The sequence below is a fragment of the Equus asinus genome, chromosome 9 (assembly GCF_041296235.1).
Source record: "Equus asinus isolate D_3611 breed Donkey chromosome 9, EquAss-T2T_v2, whole genome shotgun sequence".
Lineage (NCBI taxonomy): Eukaryota > Metazoa > Chordata > Mammalia > Perissodactyla > Equidae > Equus > Equus asinus.
Window position 1 is genome coordinate 95,204,398 of NC_091798.1, and position 25,287 is coordinate 95,229,684.

Here is a 25,287-nt window from a genome sequence, read left to right on the forward strand (position 1 = left end):
CAGGGGGGTAGCTACTTTGCAGTCTGTTAGATTTTTCTCTCAGCTCCCAGGGGGCTTGGGGTGACTTGAGGCTATGAGCTTCAAACACATGAGCCTAGGCTTAGAGAGAGCTGTCCAACAGAAACAACGCAGACCACAAATGCAAGCCACGCATGCGTGTACATGCCACATCACATTTAAAAGTAAAAAGAGGGGCCGACCCAGTGGTGTGGTGGTTAAGTTTGCACACTCCACTTTGGTGGCCCAGGGTTCACAGGTTCAGATCCCAGGCATGGACCTACACACCGCTCATCAAGACATGCTGTGGCAGCATCCCACACACAAAATAGAGGAAGATTGCCACAGACGTCAGCTCAGGGTGAATTTTCCTCAAGCAAAAAGAGGAAGATTGGCAATGGATGCTAGCTCAGGGCCAATCTTCCTCACCAAAAAAATAAAAATAAAAATAAACTGGTGAAATTAGTTTTAATCATGTATTTAAGTTAATATACTCAAAATATCACTTCAATGAGTAATCAGTATAAAAACTATTAGCAAAATATTTTACATTCTTTTTTTCATACTAAATCTTTGTATTCTACTCTTATAGCTCATCTCAGTTCAGACGAACCACATTTCTAGTGTCTAACGGCCTGCGTGCTGATGACCGTCACACCCGATGGCATAGGTCTGGAGGCAAAGGTGCTGGATTAGCTGTGTCCAGGTTCTGTCCCAGGCGATGCCCACGGTGAGCTGACCCTCAGCTTCCTTGTGTACGAAGTGGGGCTGATTGTACCCATTTCACAATGTTTTATAACATTGCCAATATAAGTGAAAGTGTTGAATTGCCGTACAACAGTGCGTTTTTTGTAAAAAAAAAAATAAATAAATGCAGGTTCTCCCTCTGCTATTCATCTCTGCTCACATCAGAGTTATTCAGCAAAATAGGGCGGGAAGAAAAGGACTCACCCTCCCGGCCAGTGGATGAATCGTCTATGACTGCTTCCACGGCCACTGTCACTCTCAGACCCAGGAGGAGTTTGGCTGGGGACACCGTGTTAGTCAGGGCTCCCCAGAGAAACAGGCCAATAGGAGACGTATAGCTGGAGAGAGTTATTATCTGTTGGGGGCCTGAAGAGAACAAAATGACAGAGAGACAGTAAATGTGCCGACTGCCTGAGCTGAGACGCTTCTCTTCTGCCCTCGGACATCGGTGCTCTGGGCTCCAGGCCTTTGGACTCAGACTGGGAGTCACACCGTCGGCTCAGACCCGCCACACCACAGCTGTTCGCCTCAGAGCTGCCCTTACGCACAGAACACAGGGCTGCCCTCGAAGTGGAGCGATTTAGGAGGCTCTAGAAAACGCTTCTGTTTCCAAACAGCTCCCCACTGTGCCTGAAACCCACCACAGTGATTCCTTCTAGATGAGTCTCGGTCATCCTCTCTGCCCGCCCACCTCCATCCTTAAAATGTAAATACTCCTGAGCCGAGTGACACTGAGGACACAGTAGTTCTTAAACTGCAATGTGATTCAGCAAGTCTGGCTGTGGGGCCCGGGGACCAGCATGCTCAGCCTGCACCCGGGAGAGATTTGCGAAGTCGGCTTTGAGTGATGCTGTCCGTAAGCCATAGTGGGACCTTGTTCCTCTAACGCTTTCCTCCTGCGGGGTCTGAGAACAGACTGCTGGCAGGTCTGGCTTCTCTGACGCTCCTGCCGCAGAACCAGATCCCGGGGCACCAAGCATCGGGGGCTCTGTGTGTGTGCAGACACGCGCGCACACGCACACTCACAGCCGCTGAGCGCAGTGCCCCTGCAGCGCCTGGTCTGAACCGCCAGCCAGCCCACCTCTGGGGCCTCAAACTGTTCAAAGACGCTGGGTAGGTCACAGCTCTCCTCCTCCCACAGACTAAAACACCGTTCAGAGGCAGGCAGCAAATTCCTGCCTGAGGACACATCTCTCTGGGCTGATTAAATAAACACAGCTTAATTAAATTAAAGGAAGATCAGAACCTGCCTGAGGCCTGGGGCAGCCTGGCGGGGCCTCATGAATCTTTCATTCTCATAAAGGAGGATTGTTGGCCTGTGTGGGGCGTGCCCTGAAGGAGGCAGGGCCCTGGGTAGAAAGGGCTCCCTCAGTCAGAGGAAAGCAGGGACCTGGAGCTGTGGAAACTTCTTGTGCTTTTGCCGGGAGTAGCATCACGCCCCGTTACTGAGCACAGGATGAGTACCACTGAGGGTGCTTTCCTAAAGCCAGAGGGTTGTTTGGAGATCCGGAACGGCCAACCAAATGCGTGGTGGAGAGACAGAGAAATCTAGAGACAGACGCATCGCAGGTGAGGCCCTCACCAGCACGCTTAGCAAATGCCCGCAGACAGGCTTCAAAGGGGGTTGGGTGCTGCCAAGAATCAGCAAGGAGAAAAACAAGCACCATTTCAGGGAAATTTTCTCAAAGGAGGAACCTGAAGAGATAAAGAAAAGCAACGGTGCAAACCTGATGGAGCAGGTAGACCTCCTCTGCTCAGCGGGACCCCGCCCCCCATTGTGTATTCCAGGCCGGCACACCACAGGCCACGGGAGAGGCACTCAGCACAGCTGGGGTCAGCACGGGGCTCCCAAGAGCCTGGCTTGTTGTTGCTGGTGCGTCAGCAGTGCAGGAGGGGAGGTGAGGGGGCACGGCTCCACACCGCCACCCTATGGGAAACTTCTGAACGGTGCACCCGATGCCTGCATCCAGCCTAAGAATTAGACCTGGAGTGGCACCGTGTGGAACACCTCGTCTCCAACCAGCTTTGGGGGGCGCGTCTCCCACATCTCCCTCCCACCAGGGACGTGCCTCTTTGGTCCTCTGGGTGTCTTGCAGCAGGCTGGGAAGGGGAGGACAAAGAGGAGAAATGCACACTTTGCAAGTTCTACTGGAAAGCCTCTGGGGTAGGAAGTCGACACTAATGGGCAAGCTGTGGCTTTCCTTCGCCCATGCTACTGTCGCTTCCATTAGCCCGGAAATGTGAGAGGGGGGCTATGCAATCTGTCATCGTCCTCTGCGTGTGCTGGGGACACTGCTGACGGCATTATTTTCTGGCTGCAAACTTACCTCCTCAGCAGGACTTTGCTCAAATTTCTTGCAGAACTGCTGGCCTGCATGACCTTATAGACTCTTTCACCCCCCACAGCCTTCCCCTTAGCTCCTGTCTCATCTCGCCTACTACCAGCTCAGACATCGCCACAGCTGAGTAGACACTGTTGCACGTAATCCTACTCGGCGGTTTCCACTTCCAAGCCCTAATCTGAGACTTATCTCCACCTAGACTCTCTCTCCGCTAGCCTTCTGACCAGCAGGAGAGGTGTCTTCTTGTCATGCTGATCAGGCAAAGCCTTCCAGACTATTTCTCCAGTTCCATTCACTGCAACCTCTCCAGTGACCCCAGAGTTGTGAGGATCAAGTGAGAAAGTACACTATAAACTATGGGGCATTCCATCAAAATAGGGTACAATGTCATGTGTCGTGTCTGACTTCAAACTTTGAGCACATTAAGGAGCCAATTAAAACCTGAAGGGGCCTGGGCTTCTGGTTCGAAGTGACAGACTCAGCCTTCGCGTTTATCTCATCTCTACAGAGTCCAAGAGATCCATCGGGAGACAAGATTTCAAACTCTTCCTGCCACTTGCAAAGCAGATGGAGGAGTGTTAACTAGGAGCGGGCAGAGGAGGTTACAGAGAAGATGAAGACAACGGAGGGCAGGAGTGAGAAAGGAGGTGGAAGGAGGGTGGCCAGTAGGAAAGTCCTCATTTAGAATAACACCCCTGACACTTCCCTCCAGCTCCCCTGCGTGCAAAATGTCTGCATCCCGGTATTTACATCCAAGCCAGGGTGGAAAGCGTAAAATTAAAGCTGAAATTTTGTCTCTACAAGAAATGTGAATGGACTTTCTGGGAGGAACGAGGGCATCCAGTGGGGGCGTTATGGGGAGCCACAGTAAACCCTCACATCACAACATCTAGAGACCCTTCCAGGAATGAGGGGCTGCCTCCCTCTCTCTACAGAGGAGCCCACCAGTCAACAGGCTCACCCAACACAGGGCTCTGCGCAGCCTGCTATTGTCTCTTCCCGAAACAGCCAAGATCACCATTTTGCTGGGAAAAGCCTCAAATGAGAGGTAGAAAGACCACATGGAATAAAAGATAAAGTGACCATGGAGGAAAAACAAAGAGAAAAAATTAAAGGGAAAAACCCTCTCGTATTTCCAGAAAGAGATGAAAAGATGCTGCATCCATAAAACAGAAATGTAGGAAAGAGATCATCAGAGAAAAAGAAAAATTCTTAGGAAGTAAGAATATGAATACTAAAAGATTTTAAAAGTTAAGAGTTGAAAGATTCAATTCCTGAAAGTATCCGAGAATATAGAATATTAAGACAAAGAAGAAAAAAAAATGTGAGAGGAAGGAGAGGCGATACATGGAGCAATCCATCTAATAGGATCCCAGGAAGAGAGGGGAGGAGAAGGAGGGTGGGGACTATCGGTGTGATGAAGCAGGACAGTTTCCCAAAGCTGAAGAGGGCGCAGTGCTCAGGTTGAAGGGTCCCACTCGCTGTGCACAGCAGTCAACTTTTAAAGTCCTCTGTTCAGGGGCTGGCCCGGTGGCGCAGCAGTTAAGTTGGCGCATTCCGCTTCTCAGCGGCCCGGGGCTCACTGGTTCAGATCCCGGGTGTGGACATGGCACTGCTTGGCAAAAGCCATGCTGTGTTAGGCATCCCACATATAAAGCAGAGGAAGGTGGGCATGGATGTTAGCTCAGGGCCAGTCTTCCTCAGCAAAAAGACGAGGATTGGCGGTAGTTAGCTCAGGGCTAATCTTCCTCAAAAAATAAATAAATGAATAAATAACGTCCTCTGCTCAGTCACGTCATTTTGACATTTTGGAACACAAACAACAACAATAAAAATGCTAAATGCATCCAGAGAAAAGTTCTTGTTTGCAACAGAAACAACAAAAATTATCAATCTGGCTAACTTACGCAGAACAAAAATGCACTGGAGTGATACTGAGTAACCACCTGTTGATGAAAGGACCGTAGAAAGAGTCTCCGAAAATCGGCGGAAACAAAGGGAGGCCCCAAAACTAGAAGAGAGTAAGAGTCGTGCCGCAGAAACGGGCTTATTAAAACAGAGCTGCTGCTGTCGCCGGCCCGCCTGCCACTTCCAGGAGCACCTCCTCTCCCATTCCCACTGAACTCGGGATGCTTCCTCCACCAGCACAATTCGTTTTTGCATCATTCACTCCCCGATGCAAAGGCCCAGATGGGAGCAACTGACCGGCTAAGGGTAGGCCTGTGCCAGTACCCTAGATTTTAGAAGTCAGAGAGAAAAACTATCTGGCATTCTGCAGGGAAGTTGGAAGACTTCCACCTCTCCAAACTTGCCCCCCACCAAGACTCACACAAAGGTCAATCCTTCAAGCTTCAGAAGAGGTTCAGAGGCCAGCCAGTCAGCACGCCAATAAATGTTTACTACCCTCTATCCGTCTGACTCTTCACCAACTTTCTATATACTGCTCTCCATTCTTACAGCTCTACAACACACATGAAAACGCTCACACCTACCACACGCAACCACCTTCGCACTCATCCCCTTAATCAAACCTCACGAGCTGGTGCATTCAGCAACAATTTGAGAACTTCTAGGTGATGTCCGCTTTTCCTCCAGCTCTTTCACAATCCCATACTGATTTTTGCAATTTACGGGCTAACATACCCTATACACGACAGTGAGATAAAGAGAGAGGAAGGAAAAAGTGGTTTAAATATGTATCTTTAGTACACAATATATATTTTATAAACTGATATATGTGTATATATCACACAGCAAGAAAAGAAATTTGAATAAATATTATGGTCTTCATTTCTGCAAGTGGTCACAAGGCCATGTGAACTTGACCCCTCCTCAGCTGGGAATGGTAGTAGACATATTGTAGGTAAGAAAAATACATCTAAACTGAAAACTTATAGGAAAATCCTATTCCTATAAATGCACATTCCAGAGGACAAACCACTGGCATCCACATGGTAGAAGGAATCTAAAGGAATGCGGAGCCGGCCGACCCTCTCTGAGCACCACGTTGGAGCCCCAGGGCTGTCCTGGCAGATTGCACACTGACAAGTGCAGTCAACACACCAGGCTTTGTGAATGACAGTGCTTCTGTGCATCTGGTGTTAAGAATTCCACTAGCAGCAAGGAGTCTTGGGTGGGAACGCAAGTATTCTCACATGTTGTCCATTGGGAGAGGCCAATGCATATAACTCTCCAAACCTCCAGCTCTCCCCTCCTCCGGTTGCTCCCTTCGGATCCCTGACCATGGGCCAAACCAATACGTACCACCCACAGACCAGTGTGCATCCCTTCCTCGGGCCGCTCTCTTTCCATGCAATGGAAACTAAGACGTACTATTCAAACTCTGCCTGCTAGGAGGGTTTCTCTTCCCCGGCGTCCTTCGAGGTGACCCCAAGGGAAGCTGCTGCACCACCTCCTTCTATCTGATGCCAGGGCATTGACCTCTGTTTGACTTGTGCTCGGTTCTCAATACTTGCTCCACATCTTCCCCTCCCTCCCACAGCCGGAGACGCCCAGAGAAGTGCTCCTACCGCTTCTTAATTTCAGGTCCAGTCCCCGAGCATTAGGGGCGAAATTCTCTGTTATAGACACAGACGTGTTTGTAGAGGCCCAGAGAAAGCCCCCAGACTTGTCTGTTCCAGCCACGCCCTGAAGAACGCTCCTTTGAGCCAACTCACAGCCTCAGTTAAGGGTTGTTCACACAGTGGGTGCTCACGAGGTTGCTGTCTGGCTGACCTGAAAAGGTCAATATTTAAGACCCCTGATGTCTGAGGTCCCGGAGGCCCCAGGTGTTTATTATATTATTTAAAAATAAATACATTCTAGCAGGTTGGGTTTCCAGGAAGCAGATTCTGAGATGAGTATTATTTATTTATTTAGGAAAACTCTTGGCGTCAACACTTTCGGTGAGAGCAGAGAAAGATGCAGGATTGGACCAAAGGCCAACGTGGACTATAGTCTGGTATGAGTGACGTTTCAGCGACCCCACTGGGAAGCTCAGAAGCTGAATGGCCCTTCAGGGTCACCCTCAGTTGGAGCAGAGGGGCCCAACCTTCAAGCACTAAATTTTCATTGGAAATACTTGATGTATATTTAGATTTATAAAACTCACTGTTTAAAAAGTAGATTCATATACCCAAGTTGTTCCAAACATTCTTAAAAGTTTTCCAATAACTAAATTGCGTATCAGTTTTTAAATTTAAATTAAGTGAGAGTGTATAAAATTGAAAATTCACTTCCTCAGTTGCACCGGCCCCATTTCAAGTCCTCAGCAGCCATATGTGGTGAGTGGCTGCCATAACGGACAGTGCAGGCCTATCAAAATCACATGCGTGCACTCCTTGTGCTAAAAAGAACTGGCTTTGGTCCTTAAGTGCCTCAATTTCCTCATCTTCAACTTGCAGCCAATAATGTAGAGCGAGCACACAGGTGGTGACCAGCTCCCCAACCACCAGTTGCCCACGAAGTTGCCCACGCATGCGCCCACGCATGCCATAAAGCTCGTAGAGAGTCAATGGTTCAGAAAAGGAAAAAAGGAAAAGAAACTGAAGAGCATGGCCAGCCTGCAGGAGCTGACCAAGGCCGATTCCAAGCAGGGTCACAGGCAAGACTGGCCCATCTTTGGGGTTGACCATAAAGCTCAACCCCTAGTTCCAAAAGGTCAGAATGTCCCACTTGGCTTCTCCATGGTGCTCAGAGTTCCACCAGATTCCTCAGCTTCTATTCTAACAACTCAAACAGCTCTTAAAGATCCAATATTATTAGTCATTTGCATCATAGAGAGAGTTTGATATGACGGTTTTCCTCTTAGCACCTAAGTGAGATCAACAGTGGAAACAATAATTCTGGGCAGAAAGCACCTGCTGGGGATGAGCGAGTCTGGGTACGGGGCCTCCTTGGGGAGCTTAGGGCGGCCAGCAACCCTGGAGAATCTGAGACAGGCCTCAGGAAATGGGAGAGGCCCAGAAACAAGGGGAAGCTGCCCTGGAGATGGCACTGAGCACAGTCCTGGGCTGGAAAGGAAAGAAGGGACGCCTCCTCTTTGTCTCCCGGCTGTTTTCCACCTCTGTGTCTCCCTTTTCCTCTTGGGCCTCCTCATCTCTCCACATCCTCTGCCTCCTCCATCTTCTCCTTCCTCCTCCGCCCCTCTCTCATTTCCTCCTGTTTCTGTCTACCCCTGTGCCTACCTACTCTACTCACCTCCAGTACCGGCTTCCCATTCCCAGCTGCCAGGAGCCAGGCTGGTGTTTGTAGCCGTATGTATCTCAGCTGCATCCCGAGTTAAGCTTCCTTTTCTGGACTATCCTGCATATGATATTATTTGTGTAAGAAAACGAGTTCCTGATTCCAAGCAACCATTTGCTTAGCTGGCAACTGCCCAGATATAGATTCTGGTGTGCAGTGCCCGCCCATAGTAGAGCTCAGCACAGGCTAGTTTATTAGAAATAAATAAAGGGGTGGATATTCTTAGACATACGTATATTCCTTCACAAAGAGACAAACCACACGCATTCTGTATGTTTGGTGGCTCGGGTTAGACCAGACTGGGATTAAAACATTTATTCAACTCTGAAGCCACTTTTTGTTATAACAACAACAATCTTCCCGATAGCTAGAGGCCATATGTTAGATAAACTTGAAGAAATAGTTTCAGCAGGAAATGTCAGCTTCCTACATCTACACCTGTCAAAATTATGACTTCTGAAACTTATCTAAATTCATCTTCATATTTATATATGGAAGGTTATTTTTCTGTTCCTGACACATGAAAATCAGCAAATGTCACATTAAAATTTGACCAAATTCCCTGGTTAAATTTTCAAATTAGTTTTAAAAAGTCCCCATATGATTTGTATAAAATGCTGGTTTAGTGTTTTCTTTTTCTTTTGTCTGAATATATGTGCAAAGAATGTTTTTCTGTTTTTTGGAAAAAGTGCTTTGTTTTATTTTTATTGTCATTATTGATTACATAAGGAAAAACATTATAAAAATATTAAAAGAAAAGGAAAATTTGCTCACAATTTTACCACCTCTGCAAATCAAAATGTTTTTATTTCTTTAGCTTTATAACTGAAACTTCCACCTAGATATGGCCAAGACTGCCACACGCTCGTGTCATTAATAATTTAATTATGCAAACAAGCCCTCGCCCAGTGCTAACATGCATATTACCGTTCTCATGGCTCTACAGCTGAGAAAACAAGAACAGAGCCAGCGTGCAGCCCGAGCTCGATTGCTCACAAGTTCAGACTTGACGCTGCCTCCCACCCACTCCAGCATCCTGGCGTCGCAGTAAGCTCTTCCTCCAGCTCCTGCCAAAGGCCGCTTCCACAGGGCAGAGTCAGACATGAATCAGGGAATTGCTCGAGGCTCAGGAGCAGGGGCCTGCCCGCCATCCGCAGTGCAGTTATCTTTGGAAAGTTAAGTGTGGCACAGAAAAGCCGTCATGAACCGGGAGGTACTCAAGTGGACTCTGCCAATCACAGCAATGGAAACTCTGGCCAATACCTGGCTGGGCCCCACATCTCCCCTCAGAATGGTCTTGCCGAGCCTGGCTGCACTCACTCCCTGTGCCGCCCCTGGAGCCGATTTAGCAAGATGGGGCTCCTTCCACAGAGGTGATGCTAACAGAGGGGTAAAAAGAAGAGAAAGCACACTGCCCAGCACGATCTTACAGACACGCGAGAGGTGCTTAACAAGCGTTAACTTGTGTCTACATGTAGAAAAGTACGCAATAAATTAGCCCAAAGTAGAGACATCTCAGCTGCCACAGTTCAGATCAAGAAATGGAACAGCAGCAGCCCAGGAGTCTCCCAGAGGCCTTGCAGTCACTACCCTCTTTTCTCCCAAAGGTAAACACCAGCCTCGTTTCCCACCATGGCACCTCCCACAGGGGAGACAGTAAATGCTTGTTCTAACACCATGGTTCTGATTTGCCTGTTTTTGAACTTTATATAAATGTAATCGTACAGCATGTATGTTTGTGAAATCCATCCATGTTGAGGTGTATAGTTATAATTGATTCATTTTTTACCCCCATATTCAGTTGCATGCCTATGTTATAATACATACATGTACTTTTCTACTGATGAAAGATGTTTGGATTGTTTCCAGCTTTGGGCTGTTACAAATAATGCAGCCATGAGCATTCTCCTGTGAACCTGCCAGTGTACGTATGCACGCGTTTCTGTTGGGTATATATCCAGGAGTGAAGATCCTGGGGTGTACGTAAATTTAATTTTGTTACAAGTTGTCAACCTTTTCCAAAGTGGTTGCATCAATTCGCACTCCCACCAGGAGTGTATGAGAGTTCCAATGGTTCCACGTCCTCTACAGCACTTGGTGTTATCAGTCTTTCTAATGGTCATCACTCGTGTACAGGGGTATTTCATTGTGGTTTTTAATTTAAACATCCCTGACCCCTGGACTGACTGGGCAGTTCTTCACATGTTTAGTGGACACTGAATGTCCTCATTTGAGAAGTTCCTTTGCAAGTCTTCTGCCCATTTTTTTTATTAGATTGTCTTTTCCTATTGATATGAGGATATCTTTTTATATCTTCAAATAGACCCTTTGCTATATGTACTGAAAACATCGTCTCCCACTCCGCAACTTGCCTTTCCAGGTCTTAATGGTGTCTTTGGATGAACAGAAGATCCTGATGTTAATATCGTCCAGTTTATGAATCTTTGGTTTCTGATTAGTGCTTTTCATGTTCTGTTTATCTTTGTCTTCCCAAAATCATGGGGACACTCTCGAATGTGATCTTCTGGAAGATAATTGTTTTACTTTTCACGTTCGATCTACGATCCACTGGGAATTTATTTATTTTGTGAAGTTGGCGTTAAGATTTATTTTTTTCCAAATGGCTATCTACTTGCCTCAACACCCTTTATTCAAAACACCATCTTTTTCTATTGCTCTAGAATCCCACCTTTGTCGTAAATCAAGTGTCCTAAACATGTAGGTCCATTTATGAACTGTATTCTATTCCATTTGCGTTGTTTTCTAAGGGTGGGGAGGTTATCTTTGCACTAAATCACTTCTTTTTTAATTCCTGACTTTAGAATCAGACTTGATATCCATGAAAGTAAGCCCTCCAACTCTCTTCTTCTTCCTCAAGGTTCGATTGACTATTCTTGGCCCTTTGCAATTTTGTATACATTCTAGAGTCAGCTTGTCAATTTCCAGCAGAGCAGTTGCTGGGTTATTGAAGGGAGTACATTGAATTTATAGATCAATCTGCAGAGAGTCAACATCTTTATTAAATTGAGTTATTTAGTCCATAAACATAGTCTATCCCTCCACTTAATTAGGTTTTAATTAATTTCTCTCAACAATGTTTTGTAGTTTTCACTGTGAAATTCTTACACATCTTTTATTAGATTGCTGGTATTTGATACGTTTTGAAGTTATTATAAATGACATAACTTTTCTAATTAATTTCTTATTCTTTTTTCCTGGAATAAGGAAATGTAATTTATTTTTCCATATTGTCTTCTAGCCAGTGATCTTGCTAAATTCATTCACTAAGTGAAAATAGTTCATCTGTAGATTCTTTTGTGTTTTCTATATACACAGTTACGCCATCTGTAATGATGGCTGCAATCCACTCATCCTTTAAAGACATTGTCTTGCCTCAGTGCGCTTATTGCCTCGAGCGTCCAATACGATGCTGAACAGAAGTGGTCAGAGCAGGCGTCCTGCCCCACTTCCAGGTCCTGAAGGAGAGCAGTCAGTGCTACACCATCAAGTGTGGGGTTTGCTTTAGGCTTTTGCACATACCTCTTGTCAAGTTAAAAATAATTGTTTGCATTCTTAGTTTTCTAAGTTATTATTATTATTGTTATTATAAATGGATGTTGACTTGGATCAGATATTTTTCTGTGCCAACTAAGATAACGGCACAATTTTTCTCTTTTATTTTGTTAATGGCATGAATTACACTGATAGAGTTTTGAATGCAAAATCAATATCACATTAATAGAAGAAAGTCTAGTCATGATATATTGTCCTTTTTATTTGTCACTGAATTTAATTTGCTAATATTCTGTTTAGGATTTTTGCGTTTCCGTTTATGAGCAAGATTGCTTTTAGTTTTTATTTTTTGTAAAGAATTTGTCACGTTTTGGTGTCTTAACGTGAGTTGGAAAGTTTTTCTTCTTTCTGTTCTCTGAAAGAGTTCATATAAGAGCAACGTTAATTTTTTTCTTTAACATAATTTAGAACTTTTCTAATGGAGCCATCTAGGCCTGGAGCTTTCTTCTGGGAAGTTTTCCTTCCGGGTTCAATTTCTTCCAGACCCATAGAACTATTCAGATATTTCATTTCATCTGGGTCACTTTCAGTAAGTTGTTTTTTTCTAGAAAGTTATCCATTTCAACTAAATTGTCAAATTTATTGGCACAAAGTAGTTCATTATGTCCTTTTATTATATTTTGAATGCCTATAATATTCATAGTTTTGTCCTCTTTTTCATTCCTGTTATTGCTACATTGCCTTTTCTCTTTGTGACACATCTTGCCAAGGGTTATCCACTTTATCAGTCTTTTTACAGAACTAACTTTGGCTTTGTTGATACTCTCTCATACATTTTTTTTTCCTATATCATTCATGTCTGCTCTTAACTTTTATATATTCTTCCTTCTGTCTTCCTTAGGTTTAATTTGATATTATTTTCCTACTTACTAAGATGGATTGAGATGATTGATTTTTCAGCCTCTCTTCTTTCCAAATGTATACATTTAATGTCATAAATTTCTCCCTTAACATACGTTAACTGCATCACATGTTTCAATGCGTCATATTTTAATTGCCATTTAGGTAAAAATATTTTCTTATTTCCATTGTTAGTTTCTTGGTTATTTAGAAGTGTCTTGCTTACTCTCCAAACACTTAGGGATTTTCTAGTTACCTTTTTGTTTTGGTTTCTAGCTAAGTTTCATTGTGGTCAGAGAACATCCTTGATATAACTTGTCTTTTGAGGTTTATGAGACTTGATTTACTACTCATCATATAATCAATTTTAGTAAATGTTTCACGTGCACTTGAAAAGAATATGCTTCTGGAGTTGCTGGGTACCAGGTTCCACACGTATCAACTAGGTCACGTTTGTCAGTCATGCTGCTCGCTCATTTTTGTGTGTACTTATTCTTTCAGTTACTGAGAAGATTGCCCCGTTCCTGGGCTAAAACTGCCCATTATCATTGCAGATTTGTCCAGTTCTCCTTTTGTTTTCTCAACTTTCACTGGCACTCTAGCCGGTAAAATGCAAATAAGAGAAGAATTCAAGGCATAAAACCTGAAAGTAAGGGACAAAATTAACCCTAATTGCGGGTAATTTTATTGTTTACGTGGAAAACCCATGGAAATCAATTTTTTAAAAGGCTACAAAAAACAATAAGAAAAGTCATTAACATTGTGGGGTAGAAAACTGGTAGAAAGAAGTCAATAGTTAGAAGCTAGAGGATTATAATAGAAGGAAAGAATCCATTTACATTTGTAAGAACTACAAAACAAAAGACAAGTTTCTTAGGAATAAATTCAACAATTCAATGAATGTACAGACATATATTAAAAAAAATCTTTAAAACGTTCTGGGGGGAATCAGCAGAATACATACACCACCAGGAAGGCACACCACAGCTTAGCACCAGATGACTTGAGTCACTGTCCTTTCTTGTGTCAAGAGCAGGCTGGTCTTCCTAATTTGATTTTTAAATTTACCATAATCTCAATAAACCTGTAGGGTTTTTTTTAGTTAGACAAAGGAATTTTAAAGCTTATATTGGAAAATAAGCAAACACAATTTGCAAGGGAAGCTCTGAGAAAGAGATCAAAAAAGGGGAGTTCCCAAATAGAAAAATATTCTCCAAAGCTCAGTAATTAAGGCAACACAGTTTTGGCTCATGAATAGATGAACCAATAGAAAAGAAAGGAAAGTCCAGAAAAAGAGCACAAAAGCCACATCAGTGGAGAAAACTGAGCTACAGAGTGGTGGTGGGCAGCTGGGGAGCTGCTGGGAAATCCACCACCCTGTGTTCCATGACACGTTCCAATGGATCAAACCTTTAAATATAAAACATAAATCAATAAAGGTAATAAATGCATAGATGGGATGATTAATCATACTCTCAGAGTGTGGAGGACTTTTTCACTGTGACCCAAAATCCAGAAACCATGAAAAAGTATCAACAAATTCAACTATGTAAAAAAAATCTTTTAAAATCTCTACCTAACGAAAGTAAATTCTACCATTAAAAAAAAATGACAGACTGGGAAACATAATTACAACTCACAATAGACATAGAAAAATCTTTCTATTGTATAAAAATATCTAGAGATTGATAAGAAAAAAGGCCAATAACCCACTAAAAAAGGGACAAATATCATAGGCGGACAATTCAAAACTATGTAAATTATTCTTAAGTATATTTTTTAAATACTTGATTTCCCTCATCATAAGAAACATGCAAATTAAAGCTTCCTAAGATATCACTTTTCACCATAAAATGGGCAAAAATCCAACCTCTGATTGCACATTGAGTTGCCAAGGCTGTGGGAAGCAGGCACTGCCGTCCCTTGCTGGTGGGAGCATAAATTTGTGCCACCCAGATGGAGGGCGAGATAGTAAGAGCTATCAAAATTCCAAGTGGATGGATTCTTCTAGCAGCATCTCTACCCCGGGGAGCTTACCCTGCAGATCTATTTGCATATCTACAAAGTAGCAGAACTCAAGTTCATTTGTTGCAGCGTTGAAGTCAATGTTGAAGGACTGGAGAGAGTTGGATGCTTGTCAGCGGGGGGACGGGTTAAATAAATTCAGTGAAGCATTCTGTAACTGTAAACAGAAATAAGAAAGCTCTTTATATATTGATGAGCTCTCTAACACATATTAAGTGAAAAGAGCAAGGTACTGAGGATGTGGATAGCATGCGAACATTTATATTACAAAAGAGGGAAAAGAATATATTTGTATTGTTATTTATGTTTATTTTCAAAATCTACGGAAGGGTAAATAAAAGGCTGCAAACAGTAGTTATCTGGTCACTGGGGCCTGAGAACAGGGAACATGAAGACCAGTGTGGGAATCAGATTTTCACTGTAAGCTTTTTCAGACTTTTTGATGTTTTTACCATGGGAATGTGTTACTGTTCAAAAAAGTTTTTAAATAATTTAAAGCAAAATCCGTCCTAACAATATCGTCAAATACGTTAACTCCACACGCAGGTTAAATGCACTGTAGCTGTAGGAGGCCGCTGTGCGGTTACCAGGTACAGCAGCGAGGATGTTTTTGACCGTAATTGGTAGAAGGCTTAAACAGTGAGACAGTTTGTTATCCCGAGTAACAAAATATCCAAAGTCAGACTGTTCAGGGCTGGAACGGCCAAAATAGACAATGTCCACGACATCCTGTGTGTCCCCAGAAGTCCCAAGCAGACTTCCTCTCAGGTCCAATGGGCCAGTAATGTGTAATCTGTCCACACCTGAGCTTCAGGAGAGACTGGGAGGGAATAGCAATAACAATAACAAAAGTCACTAACATTTACTGAGCACTTTACATGCGCCAGGGACTGTCATCAGCACTTTAGGTGCATTAACTCATTTCTCCTTCAAAGCCACCTGCTCAGAACGTAGTATTATTGTACCTATTTTACAGATGAAGAAAGTGAGCCACGGAGAAGGTAAATACGGTCACAGGTCATAGGTGGTGGAGCTGAGACTCACGCGTTGGCAATCTGGCCCAAAGTCAGTGATCCCAACTACCCTGTGTGCTACCTGAGACTGAATCTTCAATGTCTTCACCTGCAGGAGACTGATCCACCAGCGAGGAAGAGGGGAGATGGGTGGCTATCAGGTATCCAACCAGCAGTGTTTCTCCCAAGGAGCAAATCGCCCGAATTGCAGCCCTTGACCAGCACACACCAAGCCATCAGTGACGGACACTGGCCATTTGGTGAACACCTCTCCATGCTCTCTCGAGAACTGTATCACAGTTAACAGGCAGGAGGAAACCCTGGGCAACGACAGGATCTTTCTAGATATAGCAGAAGCAGCGCTCCACCCAGAAAAATCTCCAAACCAGCAGTGACCACGCCTACCAGGGGATATTGGGATGTCCAAGCCAGCAGTGACCATGCCTACCAGGGACATTGGGATGTCCAAACCAGCAGTGGCCATGCCTCCCAGGGGTCATTGGGATGTCCAAACCAGCAGTGACGGTGCCTACCAGGGACATTGGGATGTTCAAACCAGCAGCGGCCATGCCTACCAGGGACATGAAAATGAGCTCCAGGGAATAGACACGCTTCCTCCCAAGGGCAGAACAGCAACAGGCGGCTGGGGACCCCAGGGAAGGCTCTGGGGTGCTGTTGTGGGCTGCCACATCCCCAGGCTCACCTCCAGCCCAAGTTTCCGTGCTTCTTTCTGCCCCGCGGAAGTGGTGCTGGACTGCGGACCAGCACTTGACCTGTGCCAGCAGAGGGGCCTCCTGGGAACCACACATGGTCATTGGCTTGTGAGGAAACCAGCCTGCCAGGGCTTCACAGACCGACCCCACCAGCCTGCTCTCTGCCGTCAAATCCTCCCAGCGTTTCCCTCAGACAGGCTCTCTCTGGGCCTCCATTGCCGCTGAGAGCCCCCACTGCTCTACATCTAGAACATTCAATACATCCAAAACATTCAAGGCAAAGAGCTCTCTTTTCGCATGAAAGCTTCCATCCTTTACAGCAGCTAACTCCGCCCTCATGTGCTAAAAATACCAATTTTTCCTCTCTCATTAATCCAGCAGTTTTTTCATATCTTTGTCTTTCCCCAGAATCGGAGATGCCGTGAGTCAGCTTCCTCACCTCCCAGGCGCATCGCCCAGGGAGGGGTGGATATATTCTTAGCCGGAGAGCATCCTGCTTGGCCTTATGTAAATCCCGGGAGCTCGATGTCTCTAGACTCAGATAAAGAGGAGCCCAGGGGTGACAGAGGAGACGAGAGAATGAAGCCGCCCAGCAGCACGCCCATCCCCTGGGGACCTACCGGCCACCTGCAGATCTGAAACAGGGTCCCCCGCCTCTGGGATGCCATCTTCCCCGGGAGAGGAGTGAGTGGAGGAGGAACTCCTCTCCAGCTTTCCTCCCCCAGGGGTGTCAGAGCAGTTCACACGGTGGGCGTGCCTTCTCATCAGCCTGAGGGTCATGCCCAGGGAGGGACAATGCAGTCTGGCCACCAGGACACACGGGAGGCCCAAGTAGAAATGGTAAGAACTGTAAGAGTAAGATGGAGTGTGTCTTGCTGACCATCAGGACCAACTACCCTCAGGCTGCAGAGAGACCACGGTCGTGTTTCTATACACCCCAAGCCACAACACTGTTGATTTGAATTTTCTAGAGCCAAGAAAGACATGGTGACTTATTTCTTCAAGGCTGTGCCGTCTGGTTGAGCCACCTCCCTTTCTGCAGGTTAAGTACAAAAAGGCCAAAGATCTAAGAGACGCGTCCACATGCTGAAAAGCCCCTGGCAGACTTGGTGACAGCTGCTGTCGGAACTCTTGAGCTCTGGTGAGGCTGCGACCTTGGCCAAGTCATGTCACCTCTCTGGGCCCCCACGGCCCCATCTTGAAGGAGGAGGTGGGTTCTGATCTCTGGAAGCCTGTCCAGTTCAGAAGTTCTGAGATTCGGAAGACCACCTTGCTTCCCTCTGGAGGACGGCAGTGCTGTGTTTTGCACCCCTGCCTCTGGCTTCAGGTTCCTCACCGTCTCTGTTCGGCCCTGCCCGGCCTCCAGCAGGGCAGACCCCCTGAAGAAGGTTGCGATAGTTTCTCACGGTTCGCATCCAAGACCACCAATGAATTATTTAGAGTGAGGTGAGCCAAATAATGCCCCAGGGTGTTCATGCCCTAATGCCTGGAACCTGTGAGTGTGTCATATTAATCACAAAAGGCACTTTGAAGGTGGAAGGAAAGTTATTGATCAGTGACCTTAAAATCCGGAGATTATCCTGGACTATGCAGGTTAGCCCAATCCAATCACGTGAGCCCTCAAAAGCAGAGAACTTTCTCTGGCTGGAAGTTCGTAGAGATGCTGCAAAAAGGAAAAGTCAGAGGCATTCGAAGCAGGAGAGGGGGCCACAAGGAAAGCATGAGATGGAAAACAGGCAGCTTTGAGGAGCAGAGGACCAGCCCCTGGCCGGCAGCCACCACGAAAATCTCAGTCCAACAGCCACAGGGAACTGAAGTCAGCCAAGAATCTGAAGGAGCACGGGGACAGATTCACTCCCAGAGCTTCCAGAAAGGACCACAGCCCTGCCAACACCCGCGAGGATCTAAGCAGGGGAACTGCCAAGCCATCCTGTACCCAGACTTGTGACCCGCCGAACTGAGACGACAAATGGGTGTGGTTTAAAGCGACTATGTTTGTGCTATTTTGTTACAGCTGCCGCAGAAAACTAATGCACAGACATCCTTGACCACTGCATTACCTTAACATGGACAGCTTGTCCTTCCAGGATGCTTCCTCGCATCTGGAGGCAGGATGGCAAGGCCTGGCCCAGGCCACTGGGCCCTATCTTGCTTCCAGGAATTGACATATTTCAAAAGCTTGAAAGAAGGGAAAAAGAATGGAGGCGGGGAGGGAGGGAAAGAACTGGCCCTGATATTGTTATTACATTAACACCCGTAGACATCAAAGTGCCAACACTGCCCTGTTCCTAATTAAGAAATGTGAAGTTGGCTGCCGTGACCATCCAGGAGAGGGGGTAGGAGTGCCCTGGGGATGCTTTGGGATCCAGCCACTTAAATATCTGCAGAGAAGGTCTCCTGAGCAGCCCTCTGACTGAGAAAATGCGAATGACCAAGCTGGCTGCCAGGTGCCACCTGGGAGGCCAGGTGACAGAGGAGTCAGGGGTGAGCTCCATTCTCAACTCTCCCTCCCACAGAGCCCAAGAGGCAGCACCCTCAGAGAAGCCGCACCAGGAGCCTGCCCGGGCCATTTGGCTGCGAGGCAGGATGCCTACCCTCTGCAGCTCTGGGCTACCCACCTCACCTCACCCCGGAAAGGAGTGTGAGGAAGCGGGCTGGGGCCCTCTCTCTCTCCCTCTCTCTCTCTCCTCCTTCTCTCTTGCCTTCTTTTCAAGTTCCAAAGTAACAACTAACAATCATCCTGCCCTCTCCAGCTCTCCTTTCTCCTAGATCCTCCCAAATCTATGTAGTGAGATTGTACAATTGATTTCTATTCCTCCTAAACAGGAAAAGGAAAAAAGACAAAATTCAAGTCATTCAAAGGTCATCCTTCTCCAGCTCTGGAGGGCCACCCCATGCCTACACGGACCTGTACCTCCTGCTCTGATCCCGTCCTAGCAAACTCCTGCTGCCGGCCCAGCTGCGGGAAGCAGACCGCTGTGGGATAGAGCCAGGGCGGCCACAGATAACCTACCATGGGGAAAACATCCAAAATCGTCAGCAGGCTTTAGGTCCTAAGAGAGGCCCAGAGTTCTTCCATCTGGTAAAACAGTTAGAACGACTGAGCTCATTCTCCACACAGCCTAAGCACCAGCGGGGACGTGCGCTCCATTTCAAAGGTCACAGAGATTGGGAATGACAGTCCTGATCTGAGCCAATGTCTCCTGAACTTTCAGTGGATGATTTTTCTCGAACTTCACACAGAGGAAGAGAGATGTGTAAGGACCGGGGGGGCAGGAGGGGGCTCGCTTCCCTGGATGTTCTCCATTCAGATAAATACCTCTCCATCCACTTGTCCTCCCAACCACTCCCACATGCCACATGCATGTGTGTGTGCGCAGACACACACACACACATGAATACACACACGCATGCGTGCACGCACACGTCAGCCTCCTGCTTTATGCCTCCAAGCCTGAACCCCATCTCAGCACCAACTCCAGCCTACTTGGGGATGCCACACAAAATGCAACCCGATCTGAAGGATACCCCTTCTTATACAAGAGTCAGCTTGGAAAGGGAGAAAGTTGCCCACTTCTGAGACACCAGCCCCAGGCCGGAAGCAGAGCTGTGAGCAAGAGAAGATGTGGGGAGACCAAGGGGGTCCTGCCAGCCACTTCCATCCCCGAGGAGGAAACCCCTCAGCTCCAATGTACCCTTCAAGAGCCACGGAGCCCTCCTGACCCCACAGGCCTGCTGCCGCCCAGCCCCCTGAACCCAGGGCCCAAACTTCTAAAGCGATTTTACCCGTGAGACTTGAGGGAGGAAGCTGTCCCAGCATTTGGAAAAGCATGTGCCCTGATTCGATGGTGGTTCTTTCTCCAATGCCATCTGTGGATCACTATTATTCCACGGAAACACAAGCTGTGGCGGTATTCATTTCTTCTTCTCTCCTGCTTCCAACCGTCCAGATATGTACAAATAATTCTTCAGAAAGAGATTCTTGGCGTTTGAGTCCCTGCCCTGTGAAAAACAATGTAACACCCAGCCATTATGAAGTGCTAAGCACTGTCCTAAGCTCTTTACATAAATTAACTCATTCAAGCCTCACCACGGATTTTGGGGGCATATTCTGTTCTTGTCCCATCTGACAGGTGAGGACACGGAGGCAGGGACGTTAAGTGAACTGCCTGCAGTCACAGAATTAGGAAGTAACAAATCTGGGATTCGAGTCCAGAGCCCAGGGCTCCAGAGTCCACAGGCTTAAGTCTTCACCATTGTGCTTTCCAGACTCCCCACATGGTATCTAAGGGACCACCCGGCCACAGGGCGAGGACAGTGAGGAAGCGACGTGGACCAACAGCACCCCGTCCACGAGAGAAAAGAGATGCGCCCTCTGCAGGCACGTTCCCCCTCCTTCTCTCTCTTATCTCTGTCTCACTCACATGCACAAGCACACGACACACGACACACGTACATTCCTGCCACACCTGGACCCAGTACCACCACACCATGCGATTTTACCTGGATCCAAAGAGTTGTCGTGGCTGCGTAGACACAGACTCTTCTCCTCGCCTTATTACCTTATGCCCTTGGGTGCTGTGGTGGCTAATTTTATGTGTCAACTTGGCTGTGCCATGGTGCCCACATATTTGGTAAACATTATTATTGTTAGATCTGTGACGGAGTAACAGAGGTGCTGACAGCCTGGGGAGGCCACGCTTTCCTTTCAAACCAGAACTTGCTTCAAACGCAGAAAGGAAGCAACGGCGTTCTAAGGAACACAAACCACCAAGGAACCCCAGCACATCCTTGTATTCACTGACTGCTTGCTCCAAAAATGATGACATAAGAGGAAAAAAAGAGAAGCCACTCGCTCCATGGTCCCTGCTCCTTCCAGACCTTCCTACCCACCAGTAAGCCGGAGTAGTCAGCAGGTGGAACGTGCACACACAAGACGTGGAATGAAACCGAGGAGCTGGTTCCGTGTGGCGTTTCCACTGTTCTGGCAGGAATGCAACACAGCCGCACGTCTGACTACGGATACAAGTATGTGATGTCAGGGACTCTGCACCGAGTCAAATGCTCTCATATTCGCATTTAAAATGAAGGTTTCACTATATAATGCTGCACTGTAAAATTCATGCTAAGGATTTAAAATTGTAATTTCTATTCACTTAGAAAGACATTAAATAGCCAATTTTAAGAAGAAAACACTCCGACAAGAGAGACCGTGGAGGAAAGGGGAGGGCTTTGCGTTTCGGTGTGTGCCTCTAACAGCACCTTCTTCCTGCTTTTGAACAAAGGACCCGGCCTTTTTGTTTTGTGCTGGGGTCCCCAAATTATGTAGCTGGCTTTGAGAAATGAAGTCTATTCTGCTATGATGTAATACTTGCAGTAATTATAATTCTTTAAACATCACACATAATCAAAAAATATGCTCTAAAAATAGTAGCTTCGGAGCCCCTTCTGCCGTGTGAGGACAGCGAGAAGGCCCTCAGCAGAAGACAACCCTTCTGCGCCTGGATCTTGGACTTCCCAGCCTCCAGACCCATGAGCAATATATTTCTGTCGTTTATTTTTTTAAAAAAATAGTTGCTTCATTGGAAATAAGAGGTTCTAGACTAGAGAATTTCAGACTCATCAAAGACACCTTCCCGTGGAATTTTACTAACAGAGGGAGGTTATTAAACAGCATCTAGCAAATCCAGATGTGCATACGGCTGCCTTTTGCTCAAGAGTAATGGCCTTTCTCTTTCTACTGGCCCCAGCATTATCAGCAGTAAGAGCTTCTTTCCTGTTCTCATCCACTTTTCATCCATCATCATGTTAAAAACCCGAGCAAGAATTTCAAACCAAGCAAGGAGGTCTCCTCCGTGGCTCCTTTCCTCTCTCTGTGGAGGCCACTTCCCTCTTGCTATTCCTCCCCTCTCTTGATGGCTTTATCATCTATCTGTCACTGTAATGCAAACCATGTTCCCGAAATAACATACAACTTATATCCAATTCTCATCATGACACATTGAGGAAAAATGTCTGTACTTACCATGTTTCAAAATCTTGACAGACTGAAAAGTAAAAAAACATGAAAAATTGAGAACCTAGAAATCAAGGTGCTGTCTGGGAAGCAGCAACCCAAACTCTCAGAGGGACCTTAAACTGGCTCCCGATGGTACATCTGGAACGTGGCTTATCGGCTCAATTCCCTTCGCATTACAGCTGTGGGACCTGAAGCCTGGGGCGTGAACACCCCGCAGGTCTGAACCCGCGGGTGGCAGAGGTGGAATACACGCACAGTACCTTGACTCCTGACTGAGAACCCCTCTGCCACACCCCAGTGAAACACTGTTTGCAAAAAGAATCCCTGGGGTTAACCTTGCCAAAGGGGGGCCCAGATCACTGAGAGGAAAATCCTGGAGTCTCTTTCTAGCTCAATTTAACTTGAAATGAAGCCGACCTTTCCCTTAGAAAAGGTTATGGGGCGCAGCTCTTACTACCCATGGGCCCTGTCCCCATGCCTGCAGCTCTTCCTGCCCATGGACTCTGTCCCCATGCTACTCCATGCTATTCTCTGAATAATAGAGAACTACGGCCAGCAAAAAAGAAAAAGAAAAAGAAAAGGTTGTGGGGTAAAAGGGAGAATTCCCCGCCCCCTCCCTTTTTTCTCTTCTTGTTCTTATGGCTGGTCAAATTATTGAAATGACATAAGGCAGGTGAGCAGAAGAAAAATCAAACAAAGTTTAACACGTGTGCAGGGGGAATTCACATACGCGTGAAGAATTCCAGGCAGCCGGGCAGACTGAGGTATATGTGTCTTTCTGGAGTAAGGAGAGGGAGATAGAGGTCCGAGACTTCAAAGGGGGAGAAGACAATTTACAGGAAGATGGAAAGAGTTCATGTGTGGCAAACAGATGTTTGCCGGGCCATCTATAGACAATGGGACCCAAGAGAGATCTTTTGCTAGATGCCTTCCTGCCCACACACGGGCGTTATCTATGGTGACAGCTCGCTCCTGGGATAGGCCCTTCTATCTTAAATTCTCTTAGGCAATTTAGGGGAAGCCTCTTCCTGAGTCTTCCAAGCCTTGATTGTCTTCAGCTCATAATAATCCACATAGCAGAGTGGCATATCTTGGGGTGGTCTGCCCTGAACCCCATTAAGGCTAAAACTACCCTAAAAAAGCACTCACTTTGGGTCTTCAGTCAGCACTTTGACAATCTAAGCTAGCCCTCATTTTGAGTTATTTAAGGTGAATGAAGTGTCCCAGAGTCAGCAGTTGCCTTTCCTTTGTGCCCCCCTGGTGCTTCAAGTTAGCTGACGAGGCAGCCGTGAACCCGACACAGGCACACGTATCCAGTCCTTCGGGTGGAAAATTGACATTTTCTGTGAGTGGATGCAATACCGATCTCTTAAAAAAGAGACAACAGGCCCAAAATGGAGTCACTTGTGCTCAGCCCACATCACCACACCAAGACTTAATGCTTAACGTAGACAGTTTCTGCCTCTCCCGGGGGTGGAATCCAAAACCAGTCCATCTGGAGCTAACCTGGTCAGCACTCGTGAGGCCTGACAGACCCTGCCGTCCCCCAAAGGAAGGTGACCTCGCCACACACAATCCTGTCCTTGCTGGTAACTTCTTCGTTCCACCCCGCTTCTGCCTATAAAAGCCTTCCATTTTGCACAGCTCCTCAGAGCTCATTTCTACCTGCTAGAAAGGATGCTGCTCGACTGCCCGACTCATGAATCATTGAATAAAGCCAATAAGATCTTTAAAATGAACTCAGCTGAATTTTGGTTTTCAGCAGATCATTTGCAGTGCGGCTGGCCATGGGCCAAAGCGACCTCAGCTCTAAGATTACACACTGACAGATGGACAGATGGAAGAGAAGACCCCTCCCTGGTGTTCACAGCCAAGCAGAGGAAATGAGCACTGAAACCACCAGGCATGACATCACAGGGTGAGTGCCACTCTCTCCAGGAGCTGAGCACTGTGAGACCACAGAGAGGAAGCCTGGCTTCTGTCTAAGGGTTCCAGGAAGGCACGAAGGATATTTGCAATTTGCAGGCATGCAATGATGAGAGAAAAACAAATGTTTACAATATATCTTACTAAATGTGACTATTCCTTATACCCCTTGGAGGAGTAATAGCTTGTTTGTTTGCTTAGCTAATTTATTTAACCTCTGGACATCTCAACATCAATGAATGCGTCAGAGATCAGAGAGGCAGGACCCTGAGGAAGAAGAAAGAAAGGTAAGAACAACTGGAAAGGGCACAGAAGTCTAGCATTTTCTGTAATGCAAACTGACCCGCCTCTCTGACCCTGCCCTCTGACGTCGCCCTCTGACCCTGCCTCTCTCCTCCACCAAACTTTACTCAGGCTCCCCTTTGCCCGCCTCCTACTAGACCTCCACCTTGGCCCGTGCCCTTGCTGGGCCTGCATAGCCCAGTCTGAGCGAGAGTCCCGTAAAGTCAGTTTATTCTTGGTGTCTCTTCCTAGTAATTTTCCGTCCTCTGACCCCTCCCTCTGCCCTTTGGCTATAAATCCCCAGCTGTCTTTGCTGTATTTGGAGTTGAGCCGCTCTGCTCTCTCTCCTCTGTTGCAACAGTCCTGAATAAAGCTGTCCTTATTGTGTCAACAAGTGTCAGAATAATTCTTTCTTCAACACTACTTTCAAAGTCACCAAATCCTGGTTATTCTTTTATCTTTTACCAAAATTTAGAGGAGTGGCTTTTCAAGCAAAATAACACAACACATCACCTCGATCAGTCATGAAATGAGAATCAAATAAAAAACGTAGAGTTGGCACAAGA

The 25,287-nt window shown here is 46.4% G+C and overlaps 1 long non-coding RNA gene across 2 annotated transcripts in view; it reads right to left on the minus strand.

The window, feature by feature from the left end:
* Positions 1-261: 261 nt before the first annotated feature.
* LOC123289067 (uncharacterized) overlaps positions 262-25,287 on the minus strand; it is a 56,597-nt gene continuing 31,571 nt past the window's right edge. The window contains exons 1-4 of one of the 2 annotated variants that reach the window (XR_006532842.2): positions 22,520-23,789; positions 20,998-21,510; positions 20,281-20,496; positions 262-14,925 (exon numbers count right to left, since the gene is read on the minus strand). This is a non-coding gene — a long non-coding RNA (uncharacterized lncRNA). Of the gene's footprint in view, positions 14,926-20,280; positions 20,497-20,997; positions 21,511-22,519; positions 23,790-25,287 lie in introns of those variants that run through there. The other variant, XR_011506074.1, reaches the window with a different exon arrangement.